General features: G+C 35.3%; 1 long non-coding RNA gene across 1 annotated transcript; it reads right to left on the bottom strand.

Annotated features, from left to right (window-relative positions):
• Positions 1–1333: 1333 nt before the first annotated feature.
• Positions 1334–14660, bottom strand: LOC115967668. The gene is made up of 4 exons (XR_004086510.1): positions 13732–14660; positions 13507–13593; positions 13035–13146; positions 1334–1960 (listed from the first exon to the last, which is right to left on the bottom strand). It is a non-coding gene; the product is annotated as an uncharacterized LOC115967668 (long non-coding RNA).
• Between the last annotated feature and the right edge of the window lie 514 nt (positions 14661–15174).

Here is a 15174-nt window from a genome sequence, read left to right as displayed (position 1 = left end):
GCTAAATAAAGAAAATGTTGTTCTTTCAAAATAGAAAGACACTTCTATAAAAAAAAATATATATATATATAAATATAAATATAAAACGAAGGATACATGGCACAAATTTTGTGTTGCAGCATAGGTTCCTGCTTCATTGATTAAGCCTATCAATGCCTATCAATGCTCTTATGCCTATCAAATATTGATATGCATGTCGAAAAAAGTCATAGTTGATAGGACTTCAAAACTTTGAATCCCAATCATTCTGTTGAGTTACAAAAACTATAAGTGTTAATGTAACTTTGACAAAACACCAAAAAGAAAGACACAAATAGGTAATTTAAGAATTTACTTTGATCAAAACTCAGTAAAAAACAACTTATTAATCAGTATCATGTTTTATGAGTACATTAAGGGTCACATCCAAAAACCCCAATATTTACTTATTTTTAATATCCTCTGGGGGGGAAAAAATCACTGAGGTTGTAGCAAATTTTGAGAAAATCAGTAATTTTTCAAAATAAATCACTCAATGCAACATGTATTAGAAGTGTAAATGACCCAAGTGTTGACAGTAAATTAGTAATCATCCTCCTACCTATTTTCACAATAAATTTATTAGAATTATTACATGCTTATGGTGCAACATATGGATCGAATCTAATGATTGGAAATTGATATCAACATAAATACTTCTTCAGATGTAATAATCATCATGGATTGAGATCTTGTAGAGTTCCTAGGGTACTCTACCATGTAGAGTTCTTTTAATCTTAACCTTTCATTTATAATAAAAGGTCTAGATTTTGCCATATCATTAATCCACTAACAAATCTACAAAAATAATGATTTTAAAAAATAACTACTCATAAATGATAGTTATTACCTTAAATGTGAATAGTGGCTATGACATTGCAGCATTAAATGCAAAAGAAATTTGCTTATTTAGAAAATTGATTATTATGCACATAGGCCAAGAAGCCTATATATATATATATGGATAATTAACATTTTTTTTCTCAAAATTGATTATTATGATTGTATAACTATGGCTGAAGCTTTTCATGACCAGTAATTTCGGTGATGAAATGGGTCCCTAGGAACTCTAGAGGATCTCAATCCTAGTGATCATAAGGGCCCACATTGGAAGTGCATTTGCCCATAGAGGATAAAAGAAAACAAATCAATGAAAAGGTAGCAATAATAATATTTAAAAAGAAAGAGTCAAAACAAATGAAATACAAAGTGGAAAATGTAGAATCATATATCAAAACCACCATGGAGTATATGGAGCAACTGAAACTTTTCTTCTTTGGAAGCATTTTAAAGAGAGTATGTTGAGGTATTGGTCTTTTTTTTTTTTTTTTTTCCTTAAACTAATCAAAGATAACTTGCATTAAATACTATTCATATTCATTACATTAGTGTTTAGCCAATCAATAAGCAAGTCACACCAATAAATACTCATTCTGATTCGCCTCTCACCTAGAATTGCTTTACTTTCCATGGTTTGATCAGATTCATTCTTAATATGGCTTCCTTCACCACAGCTCCCAGTGTGAATTATCTTCTTCCTCAGATCACAGCTTGTCAAAAGAACTTGCTAAATCTCCCTCTAAGATGATATCTCTTGCACCTATTCCAATTGCAAAATTAATAGCCTGGACAACTGCTGCTAGTTCTGCCTCCTCCAGATCCATTATTGCTGTCCCTTTGCAACTTAATGCGGCAATGAGCTACCAATTATCATCTTGTATAAAAATTCCCACTCCCAATGTGCTTTGTTCTTTAAACATTGATCCATCAAAGTTTATCTTGAAGGACATCACTTGCAGCAAAACATATGGCCTCTTTGGCCATCACACCGGACAATTTGTACTGTTATTTGAAAAGCCATTAATTTCTTTAATTGCACAGCATCCATGCTATCACAAAAAGTTCATCCACCACCTTTTCTTCCTTCCCTTCTAAAATTTTCCTGCAAGTTTAATGACAAAAAGTTTGATGAAGAGAATATATTGATTGGAAAAATATGTAGAGAAAAAAATAGCAAATAAACCAATCAATTGTATTTAACCCTTGCAATTCTGCATTAATTTTGCATTGAATCTATCTTAAACATGTAAAGTGATAAAGGCATACCAAAGATTTGAGTTGTTTGGATAATTTAATGTGTAAAAATTCCTTTCACTAATTTGCCAAATCCCTTTTACCCATTTTTTCAAAAGACTTTGATATAAGTTAAATTGAACCACTTTAAAAAAGTTATTATATTTGCTCACTTAATTAAATACTTATATATTGTCATAAAAACAATGACTTTGTAATATCTTTTACTTTTAAAAAAAAAATAAAAAATCAAAAAGTTGAATTGAACCACCATAATCGTTGTTCCAACCAAAAAATAATTTTCAAGGAAATCAACCTTAAACAAACAGTGTCACAAAATGGGAAGAACATGGCTCATATAAAATATGAAATTTCACATATCACATCAAAAAGAAATTTTCAATTAACATATGGCATGCAACAATAAGTCAATAACATATAATCAAAATACCAAAAGAATGCATATAGAACACTGCAGATTTTCAACTTATTTTGAATTAGAAGATAAAATCAAAGCCACCAACTGTGCTCTACCACATTAACCGTTAAGTAATATGCATTACTATTTTGTTGAGCTTAGGTAGATGGGCTTGTGATCCAAGTGGGGGCTTAAACCAATGGACTTGGCGAGAGAGATAGTAAAAGACGGAGTGGGAATGAATCTGAGATGAGAAAAAAAAAGAGTCAAAGGTTTACAAATCACGTCTAGGAGAATTTCATTAAACACATGACCTGCAACCATTTTTTTCTTTTTATAAAGCTGATCTTCCAAATGAAATATGCAAATGAAGGGATAAAACAATTGCATAAATATAGTGACACATTCAAATTTGAAAGAAGAATCATTGACCTTCAATTTAAAGTAGTGGCGACTTCAGAAAATTTGTTCAGGGTGTTCAGGAAGCATATAGATTACACAATCTTATTTATTTTTAGCCTTTAGGTAATTAGGTTTGATTCAATGTTATTAATTTCATTCTGTAACGGCCGTAACAGCCAGAAAATACCGTGCCAATAAACAAACCGGAACAGTAACCCACCCTATTTTACTTCAGAAAAAATTTCAGGTCATTCCGGTCTATTTCGAGTGTTTCGAGGTGTTTCGGTAAACAGTGGCGGTTCTAGAAATATTTTTCAGGTGATCCATTAAGAATCATAAATTACACAATATAGCACACATTTCACAGTTTAATTTGCTTTGCACAATGTAAAGACTAATAATACGCATCATCCACCCGGCTCAACCCACTACAAAATTGCTTAACATAGTTTTTTTTTTTCTTTTATAATGTGTATTCACTTTTTTTTTTTTTTTTTTTGGACTAATATTCACTTACTTTTAAGAGACCACAGACCACTAACCAAATTCAATGCCACGGCCCCATCCACCCCCACACTAAGAGACAAGAGCAATTTCAACACAATTACATATTTTTATATTTACATACATTTACACAAAAAGACAAAAGCTAAGCAATTTATATTGTCAAAAGATAAGTCTAAGTCACAAGACTCACAACACAAGTCAGACAAGAGAATGAAAGCCAATAAGCCACGTACCTAGCTGGAAGTAACTAAGATCACCTTTTTCTTTTGTAGTGTATAGTGTTAAAACCATACACATGTGGTCCTCTAGGATTAGAGCAAATAATAAAGTATTTTTGGCCTTAGAAATCTGTGAAGCACTAAAAGGCTTTAGAAAACAACTCAAAGAAAAGAAGAAATAAGTTTCCTACTCCTCTAATACCTTCCTAGAAAATTTTTGGTGATTTAAGATTTAAAGCGAGTCAGGCCTGGCCTTTGAAGATTGCTTCTTTTGTATCTGTGATAGTCTCTTTTAGCCGTCAAGTTCTTTTTTGATGTGAACTACGACAATTTTAATAAGAAGAAGAAAAAATTACATCAGAAGTCACTAAATGCTCCACAAAAGAAGGACAAGATTCTAACCAAACGACAGACTCAGATAAAGACTTTGCATGCTGGGCTAACCCATGCGCTACTTTATTACCACACCTTGGCACAACAAAAAATGAACATTCTCTGAACCGAGTAGCTCGATATACAGAGCCAGATATCAGATTGCAGATACTGGCAAGAGAAGTGATTGAACCGGTCAGGGAGTTATGAACCACCATGGAATCACCTTCAAAGATAGCTGAACTAAAACCATGATCCCAAGCAAAACGCATACCTTCCTCCATCACCTTGGCTTCAATCTCCAAAGAGCCTAAAGGAGCGTGGATCTTCATGCTCAGTGCAGCACGCACCAACCCGAGATGATCTCTGATAACAACACCAACACCCGCAGCTTGTTGTCTCTCAAAAACTGCACCGTCAACATTGACTTTGAGCCACGGTTGCTGAGGAAGAACCCATCCAACGACGACCTCAGGATTCTTGATCTTAATACAATGATTTGCCACTTGAAACTCCTCCAAAAACTACAACGTCTAGCCAGCAATACTAGAAGCCGATTTGCGAGGCCCCCCTACCCGAATCTCATTTCTATTGGACCAAATGCCCCAAGCCATAGAAAATAACCGAGCCAACTCCTAAACCGACCACTGTTTCACATTCAAAGCATACCAAACCAGATCAATAAAATCCCTCACCTCTCCAACGTTTGAAGCAAGATCAATATTCGCAGTTGTCCACACCTCCTTAGCTTTAGTACAATGCCAAAGCACATGAGCCGTGGACTCCACAGCAGTCCCACACTCATCACAAACATCATCTTGGGTTATTTTCCGAGAGAACAAATTGGCTTTCATGGGCAGGATATTCCTACAAGCACGCCATGCAAAAGCTTTGATTTTGTTGGGTAGCGGCAACTTCCAGATACAACGCCAAAAGGACACCATGGGCTGTGAGGTTGAGCTTTCTCCTTGATGAGTATCACACCGAGCTTGGCGAGCTACACGGTAAGCACTACTCACAGTGAACCGGCCTGAAGGAGTGTAGGTCCAAATCAACCTATCAGTAGGCAGCGACAAACTAAGCGGAATAGAAAGAATAGCTTTGGCATCGAAAGGAAGAAAAACCTCATGGATTATATCTGACTTCCAAGTTGCTGTCTCTGGGTAAATCAGGGCAGAAACTAAGGCATCATCAAGGAAGAAATGAGGCACAGTTGCAGGCTTGTGTGATGGCGGAGAGGGCAAACACTTATCTCTCCACAAGCTGACCGAAGCTCCATTACCAATCTGCCAACGACATCCTAATTGAACAACCTTTTGAGCTTCCATAATACTACGCCAAGAATATGATGGATGCCTCCCCAACGACGCATTTAAAAAGTCACCATTCGGAAAATACTTAGCTTTATACACTCGGTGAAATAATGAATTTGGACAATTTTGAAGCCTCCACCCCTGTTTAGCTAGCAAAGCAATGTTAAAAGCTTTCAAATCTCAAAAACCCATACCTCCTTCCTCTTTTGGTGCACACATCTTGTCCCAACTTAGCCATGCCAATTTATTATGGTTTTCCTATTGCCCCCACCAAAATCGCCTCACCATGCCTACAAGGTCATCACACAAAGCATCAGGGAGCTTAAAACAGCTCATAGTATAGGCCGGAATAGCTTGGGCCACTGATTTAATCAAGATTTCTTTACCTACACTTGACAGAAGCTTCTCCTTCCAGCCAGATAATTTATTCCCCAACTTCTCCTTAAGATCATTGAAGGTATTCCTCTTAGATCGCCCCACCAAAGAAGGTAACCCCAAGTATTTTTCATGTTGCTGGATCACTAGAGCCCCAAACCTCCTTTGTATCTCCTCTTGAATCGGTCTTGGAGTATTTCTGCTAAAAGACAAAGAGGTTTTACTCCTATTCAGTTGTTGCCCAGACACTGATTCATAAACTAAAAAGACTTGCTGCAAAACTTGACACGCCTCCAAGGTAGCTTGGCAAAAAATCAGGCTATCATCTGCAAAAAATAAGTGAGAAATACGAGGAGCACTACGGCAGACAGCTACTCCTTTGATACTGCCTCTCTCCACCTACTGTCTAAGCAAACCAGATAAGCCCTCAGCACAAAGTAAAAATAAGTAAGGAGAAAGAGGGTCCCCTTGACGTAAACCCCTAGAAGGAATAATACGCCCTTTAGGTAGCCCATTAATCCGAACAGAATAAGTAACAGTGCTGACACATCTCATTATAATCTCCACCATTCGTCTATGAATGCCAAGCCTCCTGAGTAGTGATTATCTACCCTTTTTTTTTGGTAGTCTCATTTGAGGATTTTGACTTTGATGAAGAGAAGAGGGGCAAGAGAGAGAGAGAGAGAGGTAGTAATGGCAAAGAAAATTGGAACGTAAGAAGCAAGAACAACCATTTTATGAAGAATACCAAGAAGGAGGAGAAACAATGGCTAAGTTGCACACATGGCAAGACCTCATGCTCTTCAACTTCAAGGTACGTAACATTGCAACCCCAACAATAATAATTGCCAATGTGTTTACCACATTTCCTTGTGTTTAAATGAAATGTTTCAAATTCTTGTGGCTTAGTGACCAAAGTCAAAGCCAAAACTATGGTTTGATTCCATCAACTTTATACTAAAGTAGTCCAACCAAAGCAACAGTCATGTAACAATTCTATAAGTGTCAAGTTTTATTTAAGAAAAATATATGAATAACAATTGTAAATTAGATAGAAATAACCAATCTGACTGATTACCTTAACAGAAATGATAGTATGACCAAGAAGTGGAAGCAAATTGGGATGACTAAACAGTAAGGAAACATGGATCTCCCTCTCTCTTTCTTTCGGTTAGTTGCTCTATGGCACCTAAATGAAAATCTACTCCGTCTCGGAACCTTCTTCGTTCTAGGGCTTTTTCTTCTTCTTCCCTCATTGATTCTACTCCATCTCACGTCCGGTTTTGGGATGATAAAGCCCATAAGGATTTTTGGAGAACTTCTCATGACATGGCATTCATTCGGAACACCAAGTCATTCTATCGGACTTTTTCGATACTAACCTTCCCACTGTCATCTACAGTAGGGGTTGGGAGTCACTGTGTGGCATCTTGGTCACCTATCTTTTCGTGATCATACAAGAGTTTTACTCCACTATGCACGGATTCGACTATTCTGTACCTCATTTTGTCACGCGCATTTGAGGTACGCGTATTGTAGTCACTCTGACTCTTATATCCAAGGTGCTCCATGTACTGAGGGTAGAATTTGCTGACTACCCTGGTTGTGATCATCTTCAGACTGTGTCCAAAGATGAACTCTCGTCTCGCTTCTGTGAGACACCTTTTTCTTGGGGTGATTGTCAAAACACCCCTGGCTCGATTTTTGTTATCCTTTCTTAAGGGACTCACTATAGATTTTCCGTCTCACTTCATTCTCTCCTTCATAAATGTATATAGGGATACGGTGACCTGTGATAAGCTCATTTTTCCTTCGGCTATCATGCGGATTCTCTGCCATTTTTCTGTCTCCTATCCTGAGTCTACACACTTCTCCCCTATGTGTGCTATAGACACTGCTACTGTCAGACGGAGCGAGTTCCAGCTTCGATCGAAGTGGCCAAGAATAGAGATGGCAACTCCTCCAACTTCTTCTGCTCCTTCATCCACTCCTTCATCGGCGGGTGGTGTGACCTTCGAGGTGGTCATGGCACAGCTTTAGCTTATGGATGCTCGCCTTGACACACTTAGTGATGAGTTGTGTCAAGTGAACAGTTGTGTTGGCCATATTGCTCAATGGCAGGCTCGCCTTGGTGGCTTTGTAGAGTCTCCCTCTCCTTCTCCAGAGGCATCTAAGGATGAGGACGATGATGGTGACTCCAACAACAATGATGATGATAAGGATAAGGATGCTAGCTTTTCCGGTGACTACACGATGACTACTTAAGTTACTTACCCTTTGTCATTCGTGACAAAAAGGGGGAGTAGTTTTGGGATAGGAGTAGTCATGTATTCAGGGGGAGGTTAGCATAGGACATTTTTGATGATAGGGGGAGTGTTTATATTTTGAGGGATGTAGTGAGTTTGTTATGTATTTTGTTTTCTTCCTTTTACATTTACCTCATGTATATTGGTCTTATGACCATTTGACATACATTGTACTTATCTTTTGATATATATATATATATATATATATATATGTTGATGTATGTTATTCACCTATCTTTTCATTTGTATCTTTTCTCTCTTTATGCACATGTTTCTTATTATTTGTATGCAATCTTTTATTTTTGTTTCACACTAAGATGCCATGATGAGTTTTGTTTAAAGTGTTTTAGAAATACAAGTTGTCAAAGTCTTTTTTGCCAGAACTCTTTTCTTGCAAAGTTTTTCAAGAGTTTGTATTAGGATAGATTTTATTGTATTCAACAAGTGAATATGAGTTAAGTGATTTATGACTTTTCTCATATGTTCATTTGTTTGTTGTGGTTTTGTCATGGATTGCCAAAGGGGGGATTGTTAGGACATATGTGAATCATGTTAGTAATATATGTCAATATAAAATTGGCTAATCCTTTGACAAAATGCACTTTACTTGTAATTGGGAAGATCTAGGATGTGTTTAATACTTCAAGGAACAAGGTTTCAAGTCCAAGTGTTAAAGCCATGCAAACCTATCCAAGAATCAAGTAAAGAAGTGCTGGTTTTTAAAACTCGATAGCTAGCTCAACAGATAGCATCATCGAGGTTTAAAAGGCGGCTTTTGCCCGATGCTTGACAGCTACTCAATAGATACACTATCTATCGAGATTTATGAAAATAAGATTTTCAATTATGATTTTTATCCAATTCGTGTATACATGTTTGGGCTTTCTTTTCTCACAACTCTAAACATATATAAGGATTATTTTAAGGGCTGTCACAGCTGATGCAAGAGAGTGCGACTTGATTGAAAGGTTTTTCACAAGCATATTGTGATCGGAGACAATTTTCCCTAGTTCATCTTTCTCTTTAATAAGTTGTTGCGTTTGTACACTGTAGGGTTTTGTAACCAAGAAGTTTTGTGATCTTCATCGTGTTGATGAATTGAAGAACTTTGTAGCAAACATCCTTCTCAAGTTGGTGGTTAGTCACGTACTTGGATCCGTGCATCGATTGGTTAGTCACGTACTGGGAGTTGTGCATTAAAGAGGAGAGATTGTCACTACAAAACAAGGCCAATTGGATATTGGGGTATGGGTTCAACTGTAAGTTGGTATAAGGTACTGGGATTCCTTTACTTGTAATTGCTTGTTGTGATAATAGTAGATTAATGGGAGTGGTGACCTTAAAATCATCCGGTGGGGTTTTTGCTTTGGAGGTTTTCCCCATTTGTAAACAAATCACCGTGTCAACTTTATTTTCCGCTGCATATTAACTTAGTTGGTGATTTGTTTGTGCTACCACGCGTATTGCATGTTAATCAGATTAATTAATTAACTTGGTTAATTAATAGATTAATTTATCACAAGGGGTCAATACATTCTTGGCCTATCGTAGATCATTAAATCCTATAAGCAAATATAAGATAAAAAAGAAAGGAGAAGATAAAAGAATAACAACACCCCAAAAAATTAGAAAAAAAAAAAAATTTCAAGGCTGCCGTATTATAAGATCTAACATCATAGAAAGATGCCATAGTTCCAACAGAATTCCCACAACATAGTATTAGATCACAATACAAAAATTCCAATAAGCCATCATTTGAGAATTATGATTTGCCCAAATTATCAAATCTCACCATGGAACCATAACAGTACCAACCAAGAAGACCAAAATCTAGTACAAAGTTGAATCTAATACAAATACCTAAACCTATACAAATCCATCAAAATGTCTAAAACTAAGTCGTATTTTAACCCAAATCTAAAAAGGGTTAAAAAAAAAAAAAAAAACCCCTTCCTTGTTGGAGGTTTTGATGATCTAAGGTGTGTTTGCCTACGGTTCTGGCTGTTTAAGGTTGGCGTTGACGTGAAAACTAATGGTCAAGGTAGCCCTTCTACTGTATTTTACATCGATCTTAATAGTGTATTAAGATTCCCAGAACTAGTATAGCCTTTCACTTTTAAAATGTACATGCATATAATGAAAAAAGGCAGAGATATGCAGCAGAGCAAGAATGCAGTAGCAGAAGAATTTAAGAAACAGGGAAGTTCACCTAATGTCCTAGATAATGTTTCCTAACAATCACCATAAGGAGCTGTTAAATGAAACTGGTGCAATCAATCATAGTAAATATAATTTGTACTAAGTTTCTCTACAATAATTTAGGAATACAACTATATCTATACAGTAGATACACTTGCCAATGCAACTTGGATAGAGTTAGATCTAGAATTACCACTTCAAATAGTTATCTTCTTCTCTAATTGATTTCTCTCTTTTCAATTTCCATTTCAAATGAAGGTAAATTCTTAACAATACTCTCAGTGGTTCAAGATTAATCTACATGGTTCCAAACACAAACACTTTAAAACATTGAGCCAAATACCCAAAACATTGAGCCAAGGCAAATACCCTAAAAACAAAACTTCTTCTAACGAAAATCCCTTAATCAAAACCAAACCTTACCCAAAATACTAATCTAAATCATAATTAACCCCCAATTGATTCTCCAAATAAAAACCAAAAACCCTTAAGTTTTTAGTTTAAAATAGAACTTTACTAGTATTGATTTTGGTAGCTTGATAGTGGGTGGAGGCTTACAGTGATGACAGAACTTGTGGTGGTGCCCTTCTCTCATTCCACGGTGCAATACGGTTTTGTGTGTGTGTGTGTGTGTGTAAGCAGTGTGATTCTGTCGTAGGGTATGACTTTGAAACACATAAAAATCTTAATTAAAGAGATATGTGATAAGCGATTGCAAGGGGAAGAAATTAGCACAACTTATTTGGGTAAAGCAAAAGGTGTGGTCTTTTGATTCAGTTTCGAAGGTTTTTCTTTTATCTTTTCTGGGTTTTGGTTTTACTTTCCATCATTTTCTAGGCAACCAAACAAATATAGAAAATATTAGATTGAGAGAAAGACCTGTTAGGAGGTGACGTTGGCAGTGTGAGGCTTGAGGAAGAGGTGGAGGTGGGGAGGGTAGAATTGGGGAACCAAGCAATCGTCTCCGTACACTGCTTGCATTGCTTCTACCTTTGCCACAACTTCCTCTTCTTCAACGATGCTGCTTGCCATTGTTCTCTAAGAGAGAGGGAGAGATTTTTTTTTCCTTTTGTTTTGGGAGAGAGAGAAAAATAAGGATGCTTTCTATTCTTTTTATTCTAATGTAGTGTTTTAGGTTTCAGTTTTTACTTTTTAGACGTGTTTTAGCGAAACGTTATAACTTTGGAATTTTAATTGTAAAATCAACAAAGAAATAGAGACTATACATGTTGACGTAGAGGCTAGATTGATGTAGTTGGATGACAAATTTATCAAAAAAATTTCTTCCCTCCAAGCCTTTCTCTTTAATGGATTGTCTTAGTTTGGGTTTTCAATTTTTTTTTTTTTTTTTTTTCGTCTTTTTATCTCTTATAACTGTGAAATTGTGTTAAGTAAATGATTAATACCAAACTAGTGTAGTGTTTGGGTTTGAGTTTTTAGACATGCAAAAAAATGACTATTCTAAGTTTTCTCTTTTAATATGTTCATGTGTCAGAATTTTAAGCGTGCTTTTTTCCTAACATGGCAGCACATCCTTCTATTACTTGTGCTATGCACGAGGTGCCCTTCTATTCAAAGAAATCATCTCTAGATATATGATAAGATTTGAAAATATTTGACCCAATACACTAACACGTTCCATAAAGTTTCAATTCCTATGAAAATCAAATGCCTTTATCTAAAATTTGAAATTCTCAAGAAGAGAGAGAGAGAGGATAGATACAGCTAGTTTATGGTATATTAATAAATGTCCAATTCTATGCAAACCAAGAAAAGAAGACATATTGGACTTCAACCAAAAGGTTCTCTCCATTACACTAAGCAGGAAAAGAAATGACAAAAAATAGCTATTCACATGTATTTAATCATGACATATTTAGTAATCATGTGCCTTGTGTAGATGATTTAATGAGTAAGACGATTTAATAGATATGGGTGGTCATCTAAATTGCTATGTAATGTAATTGATTGGCAGAGATTCCTTCAAACAAATTTGGCAGAAAAGTTGTCCAAGAAATGAGGCAGCATATTCTAGCAAATACAATTGCAAAATGAGCATAAGAACAAACGAAAAGCTTTGCAGTTCTCCACTGTTGAGAAATTGTAACACCACTTCAAAAACCAACAAAAGCTTTTAAATTTCTCAAAGCTTTTCTAATCAATCTAATGAATCTCAAAGTCAAGCAAAAAACAAAAGTTAGCATCTTGTTATATTTTAATAATTTTCCTCACACTTTTTAATAGCAATTGAAAGACTACAAATGCCTACTTTTGGATCAATACAGCAACAATGTAAGAAAAGGAAAAATGGAAAGTTTGAAGGGAGGATTTTCAAGCTTGTCATGATTCTTCTCATAGCAATTAGTTTTTAAAGGATCAATGTGTTAGTCCAACTCAAAGACACCATAACTTCAAGTTCAATAATATGATGGTCATTTTATTACCAATAAGAATTGCCTTAAACATTAAGATCTTCCAAACAAACTCAATGGTATTGGACATCCTTTGAAATGACCACGTCCTTCAAATGGCCCGTATTTATTATTTACAAAAACTTGCTAATAAAGTTATTATGATTTATGAAACCACTTGCAATTATGATAGCATCACACAATAAATTTTAAAATTTCAATCATAATTGATAGAAAAGATAACAAAAAAAGAAAACCTACTCAGACAAATTCTAGCAAGGGAATTCCACAGTCGATTGGAGTTTTGATTGTCCATCTAAAACATACACCGGCAAGAAAAATACAATTTTCCTCCCATTTCCATTGAAAAATCAATACATAAAAACTAAAAAAAGAGGGTTAAAAAATTGAACGAATCTCACCTAGATTCTTTAGTTGGGATATGATTCCAATATCTTCAATCCCGGTGATCGCTAACCCTTTTGAAGCAATGGACAAACAAACACCACCCCTTCTTTTATGCAACCAAACTCTCTGCATAAAGCCAATTTTTTCAACAAATCCATTAGAAATAGATCCATACCAAGAAGATCATATAATATGAATAATCCACATAGGAAATAAGCCAGAGAACCATATTAGGGAGGTACCAAAACTTTATCACAACAAAACCAAATAATTTTATTCCTTTCTCAATTAATTAAAATAAAATCTAAGGTTTCTAAATTAAAATTTATTTTCTTTCCCTCATTTTTTCAAAACCTAATAAACGAAAACCCCATCACAACCAATCAAAAACCATATCTAAAAACTCGAAACTTTTAATTTTCAAACACTTTCTCAGCACCCAAACAAAAGACAAACACACATAGAGAGAGAGAGAGAGAGCAATACCTTAATACAATCATCGAACACTTTCCAAAGAAGAACTTCATAATTCGAGAGCAACTTCAATTCCCGGCATTAGAGCCACGAAGTCATCTGGTAAATCACCCAAATTGGGAGAAAATAGAAGAGAAACAAATGTGAATTGTTAGAGAAGAATCTACGAATAGTTTTGCACAATTTGAAATGGTAATTTAATAGGAAAAAAAAAAGGGGGAAAAAATGCTTGCCTACCTTCTAAATTGTCTGTTGTTGCAGAGAAGGAATGGGATAGCGTTTGAATCGTTTGTTGTTACAGAGAACAAACAAAGTTTTTAAGCTTTCACGGTTTTTTTTTTTTTTTTTTTTTGGATTTTCTTTTTTCCTCCGTTTGTTGGTTTGGAATGGAACATGCAAGCAATAGACACAAAATAGAGAGAATTTGAGAGAGGAGAATTGAACCTGCTATTCTGACCTGTGTTTATTTGGAGTTGCAGAGAAGAAACGGAAGTTAGAGTGAGTCCGAGCTTTCGATCAGGAATACGGCATTTGGGATTTTGGGATTGTGTTTGTGTTTTTTTTTTTTTTGGATAAGTGGGTTTTTGTTTTTATAAAAACATTTTATGAGAGGAAGATTCTATTTATTGGTTTGGAACACACAGTTTTAATCTGTGTGTATATGGAGTTGCAGAGAAGAGATGGAAGTTAGAGTGAGTTTGAACTTTTGATCAGGAAATATGGCATTTGGGTTTTTACCGAGTTTGATGGTGGTGTGAGATCAGGAATTGGCAGGCATACAGCCAAGTGAACTCCCTCTCTCTATCCTAGTCTTTTTTTCTTTTGGTTTGTACTGGAATGATTATCCCTCTTTCGAAACCTAAATTATATTCAATTCTTAGATTTGAAAACGAAAAGGAAAAAAAAAAAATTATTGGTTATGGGTACATTGTCTGTCTCTCTAATGGTGGCAAATTTTTCTTTTGGTTTGTATCGGAACGATTATCCCTCTTTTGAAACCTAAATTATATTCAATTATCAGATTTGAAAACGAAAAGGGAAAAAAAAAAAATTACCAGTTATGGGTACATTGCCTGTCTCTCTGATGGTGGCAGATGTTTCTTTGTCTATGTGGTTGTAGTTTTGGTGGTCCATGTTTGGCGAGGAATCAGATGGACATCACGTTTTTTTTTTTTTTTTTTTTTTTCTCTATCGCAAGTTTTTTTGGGAGCATTGTGAGTTTTGTCTTTTAACCGGTTCTTTTTTATTTATATATGGAGACACTTTCAAACGGTGTTTTAATGTGAAACAATATAATTTATCGTTTTTTAAGTGTGAAAGTGGCTGAATTTTAGATGGGTATTTTTCCTACATGGCAGCACGCCCTTAATTGCAGTAAAAGGCTTTTGCTATTATATATAATATATGATATACAGATTATGTTTATACCGTTAAACTCGGTCTAGATAAGGAAACACATATTAGAAGGGGCGTGGTTACAAGTTCCAACATTTTGCTGTTCACATGTCACACTATTCCTAAATTTGTATAGGTAATAAAAATTAGGGGGAAAAAAAAAGGTAATAACTCTTACACAGTACACGCTTACAATTTGTTTTTAATTGAAATCATGAATAGTTAAAAAAACAAGTGTGTAATAACCATGCTAAAAGAGAAAAAAGACCTTTTAATTGTTTTGAG

This window comes from Quercus lobata, chromosome 11, assembly GCF_001633185.2.
Source record: "Quercus lobata isolate SW786 chromosome 11, ValleyOak3.0 Primary Assembly, whole genome shotgun sequence".
In the NCBI taxonomy this organism is placed as follows: domain Eukaryota; kingdom Viridiplantae; phylum Streptophyta; class Magnoliopsida; order Fagales; family Fagaceae; genus Quercus; species Quercus lobata.
This window is presented reverse-complemented; position numbering and strand designations above follow the sequence as displayed.